A 14,631-nucleotide genomic window follows, 5' to 3' on the forward strand; every position below is an offset into this window, starting at 1 on the left:
AAGACTTCGTACTGTAACGGAGACCTTAGAGCTCATGTCCCAAGGCTGCATTTACGTTGTAGATGTCTATGGGCAACGGTAACCACTTAGCACCACGCGGGCCATGATATCGCCCGCCCATCTTAAGTCAACAAGTGCCTACGTAAAACGAAGCGGTGTTTTTGCGTAACAGCTTATTTAAAAACAAGAAAATGAGACTACATCCTTAAGAAGAAAATTAGCCTAGAAAAAAAATTCAAAGTACTTTAGTTGTTATTGTGGTAATTAATATTTTCCGAGGAACTCATCAACGGTGGCCGTCTTGAGGCGGCGCAATTCCAACTTCTTTTGTCTCAAGGTATCCGTCGCCCGTCAAAATGTTAATTCTCTTAATGGGCCCGAAACGAAATAGTCCTCGATGAAATTATTCTGATTAATTCCGGCTTTCATCTAATTACTTGGTAATTTATAAGACACCTTAAGCTACTTTTCAAATGGATTTATTTATGACGCGTTGACATGACTCAGCATTATGATTCTCTTATTATACCTTGATCAAATTGAATGCCGAAACTATTTGTTTATTATCCGTTTCATCGTTCAATAATGGAAAATCAATCATAATAACTGACATCTCAAGATCTAGATTCGTCTAACTACATTTTCTCTTTTATTCTGTTATTAAATAAAAAAGAAGAAGTCAAAAACAAGTTTCCGAAACAACAAAGAAGAAAAACAAATGAGGACCAAATGCGGTACGCCCATGTTACGAGGGAACGATAGAGATACTAGAAGAGTAATAGATCTGTGTGAACGTAGAGATAGAGGAAAGCAGAAGAATGTGGAAAGCTGTTGAATAAAAGAGTAAGAAAAGGCAAATATTTTTGTCATCGTCCATTCTACTTTTATAGCCAACAGGCTCTAACCTTGGGCGGTTCTAAACACATTTGAGGATATATCTGTTACAGGGAATCAAAGTATAGTTACTATTTGGAATACAACAAATAATACGTGTTACTTTGTTTTTTCGTAATTCGGGATCGTTCTTTTATGATTGAAAGATTACTGGTGGCCTTTCCAGTTTCACCAGGACAGGTGGGCGAGCAAAGGCTCAGCCAGGAGGGGTGGGATTAGTTCGTTTTCGTTAGCGCGATACGTCCTTAGCCACGAGTAGAACACGAAATTTCAGGCTCTCAATTCTTTCACATATTATTTCAGAACCGGTATAACTATTAATTTGTAGTAATAAAAATTTTCAGAGATTTTTTTTATTTAAGATAAATTTAATAACTGTAGTTCTACAAATAAATAATAATAAGTCTATTTATTCGTAGCTGTAGGTATATAAACATAATGTTTTATTAATACGTGAAGCAAAAACGTTGTATCCCTTTTTACGAAAATTGCGCGGACGGAGGAGTATGAAATTTTCCACACTTATAGAGATTATAGAGAAGAAGTGCACAATGGTAATATTTTTTTTTAATAATGCATAAAAGATACATTAAATCAATAAAGAAAACATTACACACACTACATACCATGTATTTGACGCATACACGCATGCATACTATTTATTGTCAAATTTTGTTCTTGACGTCTGTTGTCAAATTGAGAATAGATTAAATATTGTTTGTCTTTATTAATATTTTGTTATAGTGTAGCCTTGGCGAAGTTTGTGATTATAGAAGTATAAAATACAATCATAATAGTGTAGAAACTTACAATACCAATTAATTATAGTCGAATTTCGACTACAGCGGGACCTCTTGTAATGTTTTATCACATCATTATTTACAAAATGAAAAAGATCGAGTAAAAAAATTACGTAACCTAATGTCATTTTATGTTTTTCTAAACGAAGTCTTATTACTTATCACATAGATTTTCATATTCTTGTCTTAGAAGTAGGCACACGTGCCACCTGATTATGAGTGGTTACCGATGCTCATCAGCAAGTATGTACTTTCAAATTTTCAACAATGCTCGCAAATGACTTCCACTATGATGGAGAAACATCTAATGGAAATCAAATAAAGGTATTCTGTGAGAGGAATGGTTTCCGCTACCCAGACTATTTCTGTCTCCAGATGGATGACGTCATCACGTTATCTATACCGCTGCAACTACTGAGCACCAGGTGGTTCTAATTCCTAATCTCTATTCATGTTTAATATGAAGCTTTTCTGATCGTACTAAGCCCAACCAGAAAGACACGCAATGAACCCTCCACAATAGCCTCCTTTTGATGAGAACGTACTATAACTAGTCAGGTCATAAGTATTGTCACACAGTAAAAACTTTTCTTTTAAAATGCTGGCCACAAAAAAGTTTTTTGAATTCGAATTTCGAATTGTTCATGAAAATAAAAATGTATACTTTTAGAATTTTACTCATTTTTAAATATGGAGTGGACGCTTAAAGAAGACCGTGTTGCAGTTATTGCGTTGCATCGTTGCCGTTACGCGCCAATTCAAATTTTTAACATACTGAAAGATTTGAATGTAACCAAAAGATTCGTTTATCGTACCATCAAATGATACAATGAAGACTCTAGTGTAGATGACAGGTCAAGAAATGGTCGCCTCGGTCTGTTAGGAATCCAGCGGTGATAAAACCTGTGAAGGCGCGAATTCAAAGAAATCCCAAACGTAAGCAGAAACTGTTGGCCCTTCAGATGGGGTTAAGCAGAACCACGGTGAAAAGGGTGTTAAATGAAGACTTAGGGCTTCGGGCATATCGAAGAAAAACAGGACATCGTTTGAATGCTCGTCTAATGGACCTGAGACTAAAGGGACGCCGCGCTTTGTTGAAGCGGTACGCGGGAAAAAAATATCGGGAAATTCTTTTTTCGGTTGAAAAAATTCTTACCATAGAAGAGCGCTACAACAAACAAAATGATAAGGTGTACGCACACAGTAGTGAAGAAGCGAGCAACCGTATTCCGCGTGTCCAACGAGGTCATTTTCCATCCTCGCTCATGCTATGGTTGGGAGTTTCTTATTGGGGCTTAACAGAGGTACATTTTTGTGAGAAAGGTGTAAAAACCAATGCAGCTGTGTATCAAAATACAGTCCTGACGAACCTTGTGGAACCTGTTTCTCATACTATGTTCAATAACAGGCACTGGGTATTCCAACAAGATTCGGCGCCAGCTCATAGAGCGAAGAGCACACAAGACTGGCTGGCGGCGCGTGAAATCGACTTCATCCGGCACGAAGACTGGCCCTCCTCCAGTCCAGATTTGAATCCGTTAGATTACAAGATATGGCAACACTTGGAGGAAAAGGCGTGCACAAAGCCTCATCCCAATTTGGAGTCACTCAAGACATCCTTGATTAAGGCAGCCGCCGATATTGACATGGACCTCGTTCGTGCTGCGATAGACGACTGGCCGCGCAGATTGAAGGCCTGTATTCAAAATCACAGATTTCATTTTGAATAAACTTTAGTGTCATAAGAATCTATGTTTTGTTAAGTTCATTTTGGTATATGAATGGTTACATAATGAATAAACTTGTTTCAATTATTTTACATTAAACATGTGACAGAATTTATGACCTGACTAGGTATAAGTACAAAGGAGTATTCTTGCCACAAATTGATGGTACTTAGGCGAAATAATCTCTTGCCATTTATGCGCATTGGGATCTCAAAATGCCACACACACTGAGAAGAAATACACATGTCGTCTTTTCGCATTAAAAGTGTACAATTTCCAAAAATATTCGAAATTGAGTTAATATGCGGAATCATTTGGTATCACCAGTATTTTTCTCATAAATACTGTCGAAAGAGGGCAAAGTAGTAGTAAGGGTAAAGGGCTTAGGTCAGCAGGAATTCAATAATGCGTCACTTTACACAAACAGCTTGTATTTATTTCCACTTTGCACTTACAGAGTAATTTACAGTGATCGTGCTTACACTTTCAACTCTCTGTCGAGAATAAATGCTACCTCGGTGTGCTTGAATATATATTGTCTGATCGCCCCACCACAACGGAGTGGTGGTGCGACCGACGTCACTAGACGAGTGAAGTCAACCGAGTCAATTGAACAATTATTTAAAATTATTATTAAGTTAAAATAAATTCAGTTAATTATATCTGAGATACTATTATCTATTTCCAGAAGTAATTAGATTAGTTTTAAACATCTTTATCGAGATTTAATAGAATACGATTAACATCATCGGATATGCGTAGCAACTAAGCCTACACGACAGCAGACTTTATTATAATTTATGTGATATTTATGTGAACTTGTATTATGTACTTATAAATACCTAACAGTAGGTTAGTTGTAGTTTTTTTTTTTTAGTTTACCTATATTTTGACTATTATTTACAAAATTAATAGATAATTTTATCTTACTTTAAAAAACAGATAATGTACTGTAACTGTAAAAACAAAAAAATAAATGTAGCAAAGATGATTAATATTAAAAATTACATATGTTAAACCTTTAAAACACTCTCCTGTAAAATTTAGTAAGTTTTGAGATTATACAGTTTTAATGCGAGAAGACGATGTGGTGTGCTGTTGTAATGATAAATCTTATCCTATCTTTCGTGGTCTCAGCATGTCTCTGTACAGAGTTGAACGGAAAAAACGCTGGCATTTGAGAGTCGCTGTCTGTACTTCTCTCAGTTTAACATTATCATGCAAATGGTTCCCAAATTTGACAGTACACATACTTTTTAGTTATTTCGTTAAAACACTCGAAAGGCGCATTTCTAATTACTGGTGGTAGGATCTCATGTGAGTCCGCACGGGTAGGTACCACCACCCCGCCTATTTCTGCCGTGAAGCAGTAATGCGTTTCGGCTTTAAGGGTGGGGCAGCCGTTGTAACTATACTGAGACCTTAGAACTTATATCTCAAGGTGGGTGGCGCACTTACGTTGCAAATGTCTATGGGCTCCGGTAACCACTTAACACCAGGCGGGCTGTGAGCTCGTCTACTAAGCAATAAAACAAAACTTCAATGGGAAACCGTAATAAAAATAATGTATATTAAAACAAACTGAAAATAATTTTGTTGCCGGTAATGTTTCTGGCGAGAAAAACTTTATAGCTGCATCCGAAGTTTTAGTGCAGTATTCAAAGTTGAAGCTAGAGTTACCTTTGCTAAACTTTACACGTTTACGGCTGCCGCATCTCGTTCGTTGGAAGTTTTTTATAGATGTTCGTTTATACCGTCCCGATCGCGCAAAACGTGAACCGTTTGTAAAACCGTTATTAATTTATAACTCGCTTGATTTAAACTTTGATATGATTTTGAGTTCGGTTCCAGAATAATTAGTAGGCAGCGGCTTGGCTCTGCCCCTGGCATTGCTGAAGTCCATGGGCGACGGTAACCACTCACCATCAGGTGGGCCGTATGCTCGTCTGCCTACAAGGGCAATAAAAAAAATTTAGAAATATTACGAAATTGTACAAACTTAGATTTTGTCACTTCATTTTCTTGATGATTTTTTTTATTGCTTAAATGGGTGGACGAGCTCACAGCCAAACTGGTTGTTAAGTGGTTACTGGAGTCCATAGACATCTATAATACAACGTAAATGCGCCACCCGCCTTGAGATATAAGTTCTAAGGTCTCAGTATAATTACAACGACTACCCCACCCTTCAAACCGAAACGCATTACTACTTCACGGCAGAAATAGGTAGGGTGGTGGTACCTACCCGTGTGAACTCACAAGAGGCCCTACCACCAGGTGGAGACATTTGCTTTTAATGTTAAAGGGATTATGTAACCAGTCAGTGCCAGGTAGACTATGACCTCGTCCTCTACCATAGAACTGTAATTCGAAGTTAAAAATGTTCCAGTTTCACCAGGACAGGTGGGCGAGCACGGACTCAACCAAGAGGGGTGGGATTTCCTAACAGCTGGTCGAATGCCTCCGAAGGATACCTAACAGCTCAAGGGCAGCTGCTTCGCGAATGCACCTACTGCCGTATCGGAATCGACCTGCTGAGAAGATCCGGCGTGAAACTCAGCGGACTGGTGTATGGATTTGGTTTGCACGCCGAACCCTTTGCTGAGTTCGACGAATACGGTTACCTGGGTCCCGGTACGCTAACCCGGGCTCCTAGTGTTAGAGCTGAAAGCGTCTAATGTAAGAGTTATTGCCGTGGTAAAGACGTATCTAAGGCTGAAACTAAAGCTCAAATCTAGATTAGTTTATATAGCCCTTGAAACGGAAACACCAGACTATTTCGCATATTCAAATTTGGACGGAAAATATTATTCATTGGCTAAATTAAACAACTCCAGTAAATTAATATTACTTGAACCGGGATTCGCTGACAAATCGTCCCCGCGAGGCTGTATATTTTACAACAACAATTCATTAGTTTCTGCATGTAATTAAATAGTAAGGAGTGTTTTTTTTTAATCATACAAAGTAACTTAAATAAAATACAACATGCTGTATAATTTCTCGCTAGAGATTTCTTATGTTTTCGTATTAGGAATCACGCCGACATTTTTTGGAGAGGTTGTTGGTTGTCAGAAAGACTTCCAGCTTCACTGTGGATGTTTGAGCACGAGATCTCAGCATCAAAGGAAGCCTAAAAAGAGAATCACGCGGCTTCGTTTTTCACGAAGCATACATAATTGATTCTGTATGTAATTAAACAGTAAGGAGTGTTCTTGGAACGAAATTCCTTAAGGGACGATGCGGAGGGGTACCCTAACCGAGAAAAAACGTCCGTAACGTAAGATTTTTATTAGTACTGCACACAGTGCACGACCTAACTTTGTAATAACGTACAAATTAGTAATCTACGCAGTGTACGACTTAATTTTGTAATAACGTACAAAAAATAACATATTTTTATTATATACTTTTTATAAATCATTGTCAATAAAAAAATCATAATAAAAAATGTATACCCGAATAATTATTTTCTTTATACCTCGAATAAAACTTAAAATTAATATTTTTTTAATAAGGAACTTGGTTCCTATCCGGTGTCCCACGATACCACACATCTTTTTTTTAATCATACAAAGCAACGTAAATAAAATACAACATCCTGTATACTTCCTCGCTAGAGATTTCTTACGTTTTCGGATTAGGAATCATGCCGACTTTTTTATGAAGAGGTTGTTGGTTGTCAGAAAGACTTCCCGGCTTCACTGTGGAAGGTTTAGCACGAGATCTCAGCATCAAAGGAAGCCTAAAAAGAGAATCACGCGCCTTCGTTTTTCATACCACATGAAGTTCTGTAATTCAATCCGATGTGATCAGACAAAAACACCATTTACAACCATCTGACGTGTTCGTATTTAAGCGCTTGAATCTAAGTACCTAGATAGTACAGCTGTGAAAGTCAGTCACGTATGCTTTGGATAGTTTACTCCCGTTCTCTTGAAAGGCTTCGATTTCGTTTCCATTCTATTCCCAGTAAAGTTGCATTAGTTCTTTTTAATACAATGTGTATTCGTAGTAACAATGAATTTTGAATATAATTTTTTTGATTATATTTTAAAAATACATAATACTTATTTAATAATTAATATTTTGGCATAATATCTAAGCAAATGTCCTATAAATATGGCGTTAAAACTTTTTATACCAGTTTATATTGTTTTTTTTTTATTTCTTAGATGGGTGGACGAGCTCACACAGCCCACCTGGTGTTAAGTGGTTACTGGAGCCCATAGACATCCACAAACGTAAATGCGCCACCCACCTTGGGATATAAGTTCTAAGGTCTCGGTATAGTTACAACGGCTGCCCCACCCTTCAAACCGAAGCGCATTACTGCTTCACGGCAGAAATATGCAGAGCGGTGGTACCCACCCGCGCGGACTCACAAGAGGTCCTACCACCAGTAATTGGTGTTTGCGCATATTTTTATCTTCCACGGGGGGGTGGAAAAAGCGGTATTAATGTTGCATGGGCTGTGCGCTTTATGTAGTCGTTGGTAATTCGAAAAAGACCCTCATAAAGATTAGTATTAAAAAGAATTTGACTTTAGTCAAATCCAAAATTGACCGGCATTCACATTTACTAACTACTAGTGGTCGTCCGGTAGTCGAAATTCGACTATAATTAATTGAAATTATAAGTTTGTACACTATTAAGATTCTATTTTAAAAGACTATTATACTTCTATAATCACAAATTTTGCCAAGACTACACTATAGAAAAATATTAATAAAGACAAACAATATATAATCTATTCTCAATTTGACCACAGACGTCAAAAACAAAAGTTTGACAATAAATAAATAGTATACATGCGTGTGTGCGTCAAATACATAGTAGTGTGTGTAACGTTTTCTTTATTGATTTAATGTATCTTTTATGCATTATTTAAAAAAAATATTAGCATTGTGCACTTCTTCTCTATATTTTCTATAAATGTGGAAAATTTCATACTCCTCCGTCCGCGCAATTTTCGTAAAAAGGGATACAAAGTTTTTGCTTCACGTAGTAATATATTGATAAGGAAAGTATTTTTAATTTTCATTACGTTCAAAGTACAAAGAATTTGCTATATGACCCCGATGTCGATCTAAAGTCTGCGAGGATTTCACTGGAGTTCAATGGAATTCAACTTGCAGTCAACGTTTCGCAAATTGTATTCCTAAAGAAAATGATTTGCTTTGGAATCTGAACATGTTCAGTACAAAGCTTAGTTCAAAGTCGATCGAGTTAAACTTTGTGTATGATAAGAAGTAAGCTCGGGATTTGTAAAGCAATTTAAGACAATAATGACGTTTAAAGGACAAATAGGTATAAGTAAAACACTAAATATTTTTAAAGGCCAACTATGTATAGAATATCGACTGCTATTTCAGAATAGAGGATCTGAAAATACCTGAATCGCGCTAATGATAATTTTACCCTTTCACGGTTTTTCACAAATTATACTAATCTATATTATTACATTAATACGTAAAGCAAAAACTTTGTATCTCTTTTTACGAAAATTGCGCGGACGAAGGAGTATGAAATTTCTCACACTTATAGAGAATATAGAGAAGGAGTACAGAATGCTAATATATTTTTATAATATTAATACGTGAAGCAAAAACTTTGTATCCCTTTTTACGAAAATTGCGCGGACGAAGGAGTATGAAATTTCTCACACTTATAGAGAATATAGAGAAGGAGTACAGAATGCTAATATATTTTTATAATATTAATACGTGAAGCAAAAACTTTGTATCCCTTTTTACGAAAATTGCGCGGACGGAGGGGTATAAAATTTCCCACACTTATAAAGAATATAGAGAAGGAGTGCACAATACTAATATTTTTTTAAAACAATATATAAAGGATACATTAAATCAATAAAGAAAACATAAACACTATGATATATATGTGAAACACACACGTATGCATACTATTTGTTTATTGTCAAAGTTTTCTTATTGCATAAAGTTTATGGTAAAATTGAGAATAGATTAAATATTGTTTGTCTTTGTTAATATTTGTCTAAAGTGTAGTCTTGGCGAAATCTGTGATTATAGAAGTATAATAAACAGTCTTTGATAATAGAACCATAATAATGTTCAGACTTATAATTTCAATTAATTATAGTCGAATTTCGACTATTGCTGGACCACTAGTTTTTATAATTAAGCTTTTTTTTTTATTGCTTAGATGGGTGGACGAGCTCACAGCCCACCTGATGTTAAGTGGTTACTGAAGCCCATAGACATCTACAACGTAAATGCGCCACCCACCTTGAGATATAAGTTCTAAGGTCTCAGTATAGTTACAACGGCTACTCCACCCTTCGAACCGAAACGCATTACTGCTTCACGGCGTAAATAGGCGGGGTGGTGGTACCTACCCGTGCGGACTCCCAAGAGGTCCTACCACCAGTGATTACGCAAATTATAATTCTGCGGGTTTGATTTTTATTACACGATGTTATTCCTTCACCGTGGAAGTCAATCGTGAATTGAGTACGTATTTCATTAGAAAAATTGGTACCCGCCTGCGGGATTCGAACACCGGTGCATCGCTACACACGAATGCACCGGATGTCTTATCCTTTAGGCCACGACGACTTCTTAAAAATACTAGCGGATAATTTTAAAGTAGAGGCTTTTATTCTAATTCATATATATAATTTAAATCTAGGGCTGGTAATCAACATTTCAAAGAGTTGAGATAGGCAGTCGAGATCTACATACCTACTACTTCTATTACTTCTTCCGGATTCTAATTTAGCGGCAGGATCTCAATTAAGAATGAGGTATTGTCACGAAACTCATGATCACATAATTCGTACATCCATGCCAAGTTCTAAATCTGCATATCGGAATGTAAGGCCTATGCTAATCGGAATCACATAAATAAAACAGTATTTATTACAAAGAAAAATTGAAATGTAAATGTTTTGTTGTGTATATACATTTAAAATGATTTTACTTTGTATATAAAAATACGAAATACATTATATTATATATCCTTCTTCAAACGAGGCTTGCGGAGAGTACTTTATGGTAGGCAGCGGCTTGGCTCTGCCCCTGGCATTGCTGACGTCCATGAGCGACGGTGACCACTTACCATCAGGTGGGCCGTACGCTCGTCTGCCTGCAAAGGCAATAAAAAAAAATATTTTAAAAACATTGTCATATTTGGAATTGTAATGAAACCTGCCTCTTGTGAGGGATCTTCTCTGACTCAAGATACCGAGCAAGTTATTCTTCTCCAGTAGGTTCTCGCAACAGCTTTATTTGACCATCTTCCTGCTGAGATACTCTGTCGTGACTTCCCTACTTCACTTTTTACTTTCAGTATATTAAAAAACAAACCAAAACAAAAAAAAACGATGTTGCATCGGCCGGGAATCGAACCCGGGCCGCCCGCGTGGCAGGCGAGCATTCTACCACTGAACCACCGATGCATATACTCTTAAAATGAATAGTAAAATGTTCATGTAACAAAATTACTCAATCATCAAATATAATTGAATTACACAATAATATATTCTGAACTGGATATATATCCATCGGAGCTTTTATTAAAATATTATTTTATTGATGTATGAACGGCCTCAAGACCACATGGTGCTATGCAATTACCAGAACTCATCATGAAACATGAGGTCCAAGTCTCAATCGTAGGCTTAGCTACGCGACAAAAATGGGTAGGATGACTAATGTGAGCATACAATACATCCTACCACAATCTGGTAACCACTTTATATCATCTCTGTAAATTTGTTCAACCCTGGAGAACAGTAAATAACAATAAGTGCTGTTCGATAAAATTTCTCTGATTAAAACTTAAAAAAAAATACCTAAAAAATGTGTTCCAAAAAATTGCATCGGCCGGGAATCGAACCCGGGCCGCCCGCGTGGCAGGCGAGCATTCTACCACTGAACCACCGATGCTCATAGTTTTGTACTATAAAATTATATAAACATGATTTTACAACGCCACATTTATGCAATAGATTCAACTCATCAATTTTAGAAAGTCTTACTTACATATGAGTCGTCTATTATCAAAGGTGGCAATCTGTGCATTTGGACAAAAAAATGTTATTGATATGTCAATGCAGATTGATTTGAATATAATCGTCTCCTTCAAAGAATACGGTTCAAAACCTGCATTAAATAAAGGTTAATACTTAACCTGTTATTTATCTAAGATGTCGTTCAGAAGAGTTTTGTGACTACCAATGGAATACAAAGTCAATAATTCGTTTTTCTGATTTACCAATAATTGCCAGCTTTGATAATAGTCGACTCATATGTAGGATATAATTCCAAACACACTCGGACGTGTTAAATATTGTCGTAGCTTATAACTTTAACCTCATACGTGGACGGCACCATTCCTATTTTGATGCCTATGTGGTCTGATAATCGCTTAGTGACAAGCGAGAACCTAATTTGACTAAATGGTACAACAACAAAAAATTAAACAATAGTTTTAGGTTTTTATTTTTATTTTTATACCTTAGATGGGTTGACGGGCTCACCACGGCTCATCGGGTAATGATTACCGAAACTCACAGACATCGGCAACGTAAATGCCGCCATACACTGTGAGACATGTATTCCAAGTCTCAGTATTATAGTATAACCGCTTCCCAGAGCGTTATTCACGCCAGCCAAAGGAAAGTTGGGATAGCACTCCTCTATTTTATTTATATTCCTTAAATGGGTTGACGAGCTCACGGCTCATCTGGTAATGATTACCGAAACTCACAAACATCGGCAACGTAAATGCCGCCATACACCATGAGACATGAATTCCAAGTCTCAGTATTATTATGGTACAACCGCTTCCCAGTCTTCAAACCGAAACGCATTATTGCTTCCCAGCGGAAATAGGTAGAGTGAGAGTGAGGGAGGGAAATGCGATCTCGCGGGTCGTACCACCAGTAAAACACAGCTAAAATTCATTTACTAAACTAACAGTAGGTTTTCGTCTATTATTTTTTTCAATAAAGACATCATATCGTATCGCATCGTTCGACAACTGTTCAAATAATTCCGACTCGTTTGGCACAAAGGTTTCAATTAAGCTGTTCAATCACTATGAAATTATCAAAGCGATTGTCCAAAGAATAAACCTTTGTCAATTTCATTTGGTGTACAAATGAATAAAGATAATTCGCGTCGATTTAATTCGTTATTGTTTCGTATTAGTTAAATATATTTTGTGATTGTTGTTTTTTTTTCTGGCGTTGTATCAAGTGATATTTATTTAGTTATTATATGATATTTATCTATTTAGTGGTTCAAGGAAGAGTTGACGGTCAACGCTCTCGCGGCCGATCATCCACAAGGCGGACAGACTTGGTTAAGTTATCTACGAAGTGTTCCCTTACTGAGTGTACACGTACCGCCACAAATAGAGATAGATGGAGAAGTCTCTCAAAAGCCGCAACCAAACATTAAGACTTACGTAACCACGACCACTCCGCCAGGAGTCAACGACTGAGAAGAAGAATCAACACTGCTGTTTAGCCTTCGAAAGCAGATGAGCTTACGACATCACTAATGGCAGTGAAAGGGTCGCCGATTGTTTACATTTTTAAACGTACCCTAATTAAGCTAAAAAGGCCTCCAAGACAATTCCCACATCCAAAAAAGTGGAACACAATAGACAACAGTTCTACAATCATTTTTAAACTCATTATCAATGAACGTAAATTACGGACGAGATAATTTGTAAGAAGTCCTCAGGGCACTTCCGAAACACCATTAATAGTTCGCTAAACCAACTAACGGATCTGTCGAATAGTTGTGCAATATTTGCAGCCGCTATTTACCATGAACACACATCTGCTTTGCACTTCACAGTCTAAGGAGTCGGGGATACGCAACTTTGAGAAGCTCTGTGAAGCAGATGAGCGTCTCTTGAGGATTACTTGTTGAGATCACCGCTTGTAGTTCGACTTACATATTTGCTTTTGTACAGCGACTCCGAATGTAGACTTATGACGTGAAGTATTCGATTTTCTTTTATTTTTAACTATCATTCATCAGTTTTAATTATCTCAACACGTCTATTTTTTAACACAGATAGAGTATTATTGAAGATAATTAAAAGAACTATTTTGATATTTCAATGCGATGATCTCTATCACTTTGTACGTCTATGGATTGTGGTAGTCATTTCAAACAAATCTAATTCGTGCCACGCAATCATTCCAAAAACGGGCGTGTAGGTTACTTATTTTCACTACTCCTTATTGCCACATAACTATTGTAAGAAAGGATGAATGTATGTTTGTTACTTTTTTAGGCAAAAACTGCTGGATGAATTTTGATGAAACTTTACAATAATATAGCTTACACGTTAGAATAACACATAGGCTATAATTTATAAATATATATAATGTGAATTACGTAGAAATATAACGATAAGTGTCAAGTAAGTAGGAAAAAATTTGGCATCTGCCAGCTATTCTGGCGTGCGCCCCAATAACCGCTAGAGTTACACGTATCCATATTGCTTTATATGAATTACCTACATGAGCCCCGGAGTCATTGTGGCCTAAAACATAAGGCGGCTGGTTTACTCAAATTGAGGGATGCGACTATACCGGTGTTCAAATCCCGCAGTCAGTAACCGTTTTTTTGCTAATGCAATGTGTAACTGACAATTGTACAATAATTACTTCCACGATGAAGGATCAACATCGTGTAATTAAAATCGAACCGCCAACAATTATAATTTCCGTAATTACTGGTGGTAGGACGTCTTGTGAGTTCACACGGGTAGGACAGGCCGCGAAGCAATAATGCATTTTGTTGAAGGCTCTAACAGCTATTGTTATACAATAAAGACACGTGTCTCTAGGTAGATTTCGGCATTTTTGTTGTACCACTTAACATCGTATGGGTCGTGAGCTCATTCACCTTTTTACACAGTAAAACGGTGCATCTATTGATAAATCGACAAATCTGACAAAAATATAAACTGCACTAATGGAAATTACAAAATAATCTTAAACAAATAAAAGTTCCACACATTCTGACCGATCTCCTAGCGATAAACACAAAAAGTCGATTTCCAAATGAGCTTATTATCATCATATTACATAGAAGTTTCAATTATAAGTTACGTAATTTTATATGGAAGATCGGTGCACAAACGCGAACTTTAACAACTCTAGCTAAACTTAAGTCCTCGTTTAGTTTAATAAAGTTACGAAC

At 36.7% G+C, this 14,631-nt stretch overlaps 2 non-coding genes across 2 annotated transcripts; both read right to left on the bottom strand.

Moving 5' to 3' along the window:
• Positions 1-10,788: 10,788 nt before the first annotated feature.
• On the bottom strand, positions 10,789-10,859 carry TRNAG-GCC (transfer RNA glycine (anticodon GCC)). The gene has a single exon. It is a non-coding gene; the product is annotated as a tRNA-Gly (tRNA).
• Positions 10,860-11,278: 419 nt separating this feature from the next.
• Positions 11,279-11,349, bottom strand: TRNAG-GCC (transfer RNA glycine (anticodon GCC)). The gene has a single exon. It is a non-coding gene; the product is annotated as a tRNA-Gly (tRNA).
• Between the last annotated feature and the right edge of the window lie 3,282 nt (positions 11,350-14,631).

Source organism: Bombyx mandarina, chromosome 06 (genome assembly GCF_030267445.1).
Source record: "Bombyx mandarina strain Sakado chromosome 06, ASM3026744v2".
Classification (NCBI taxonomy): domain Eukaryota; kingdom Metazoa; phylum Arthropoda; class Insecta; order Lepidoptera; family Bombycidae; genus Bombyx; species Bombyx mandarina.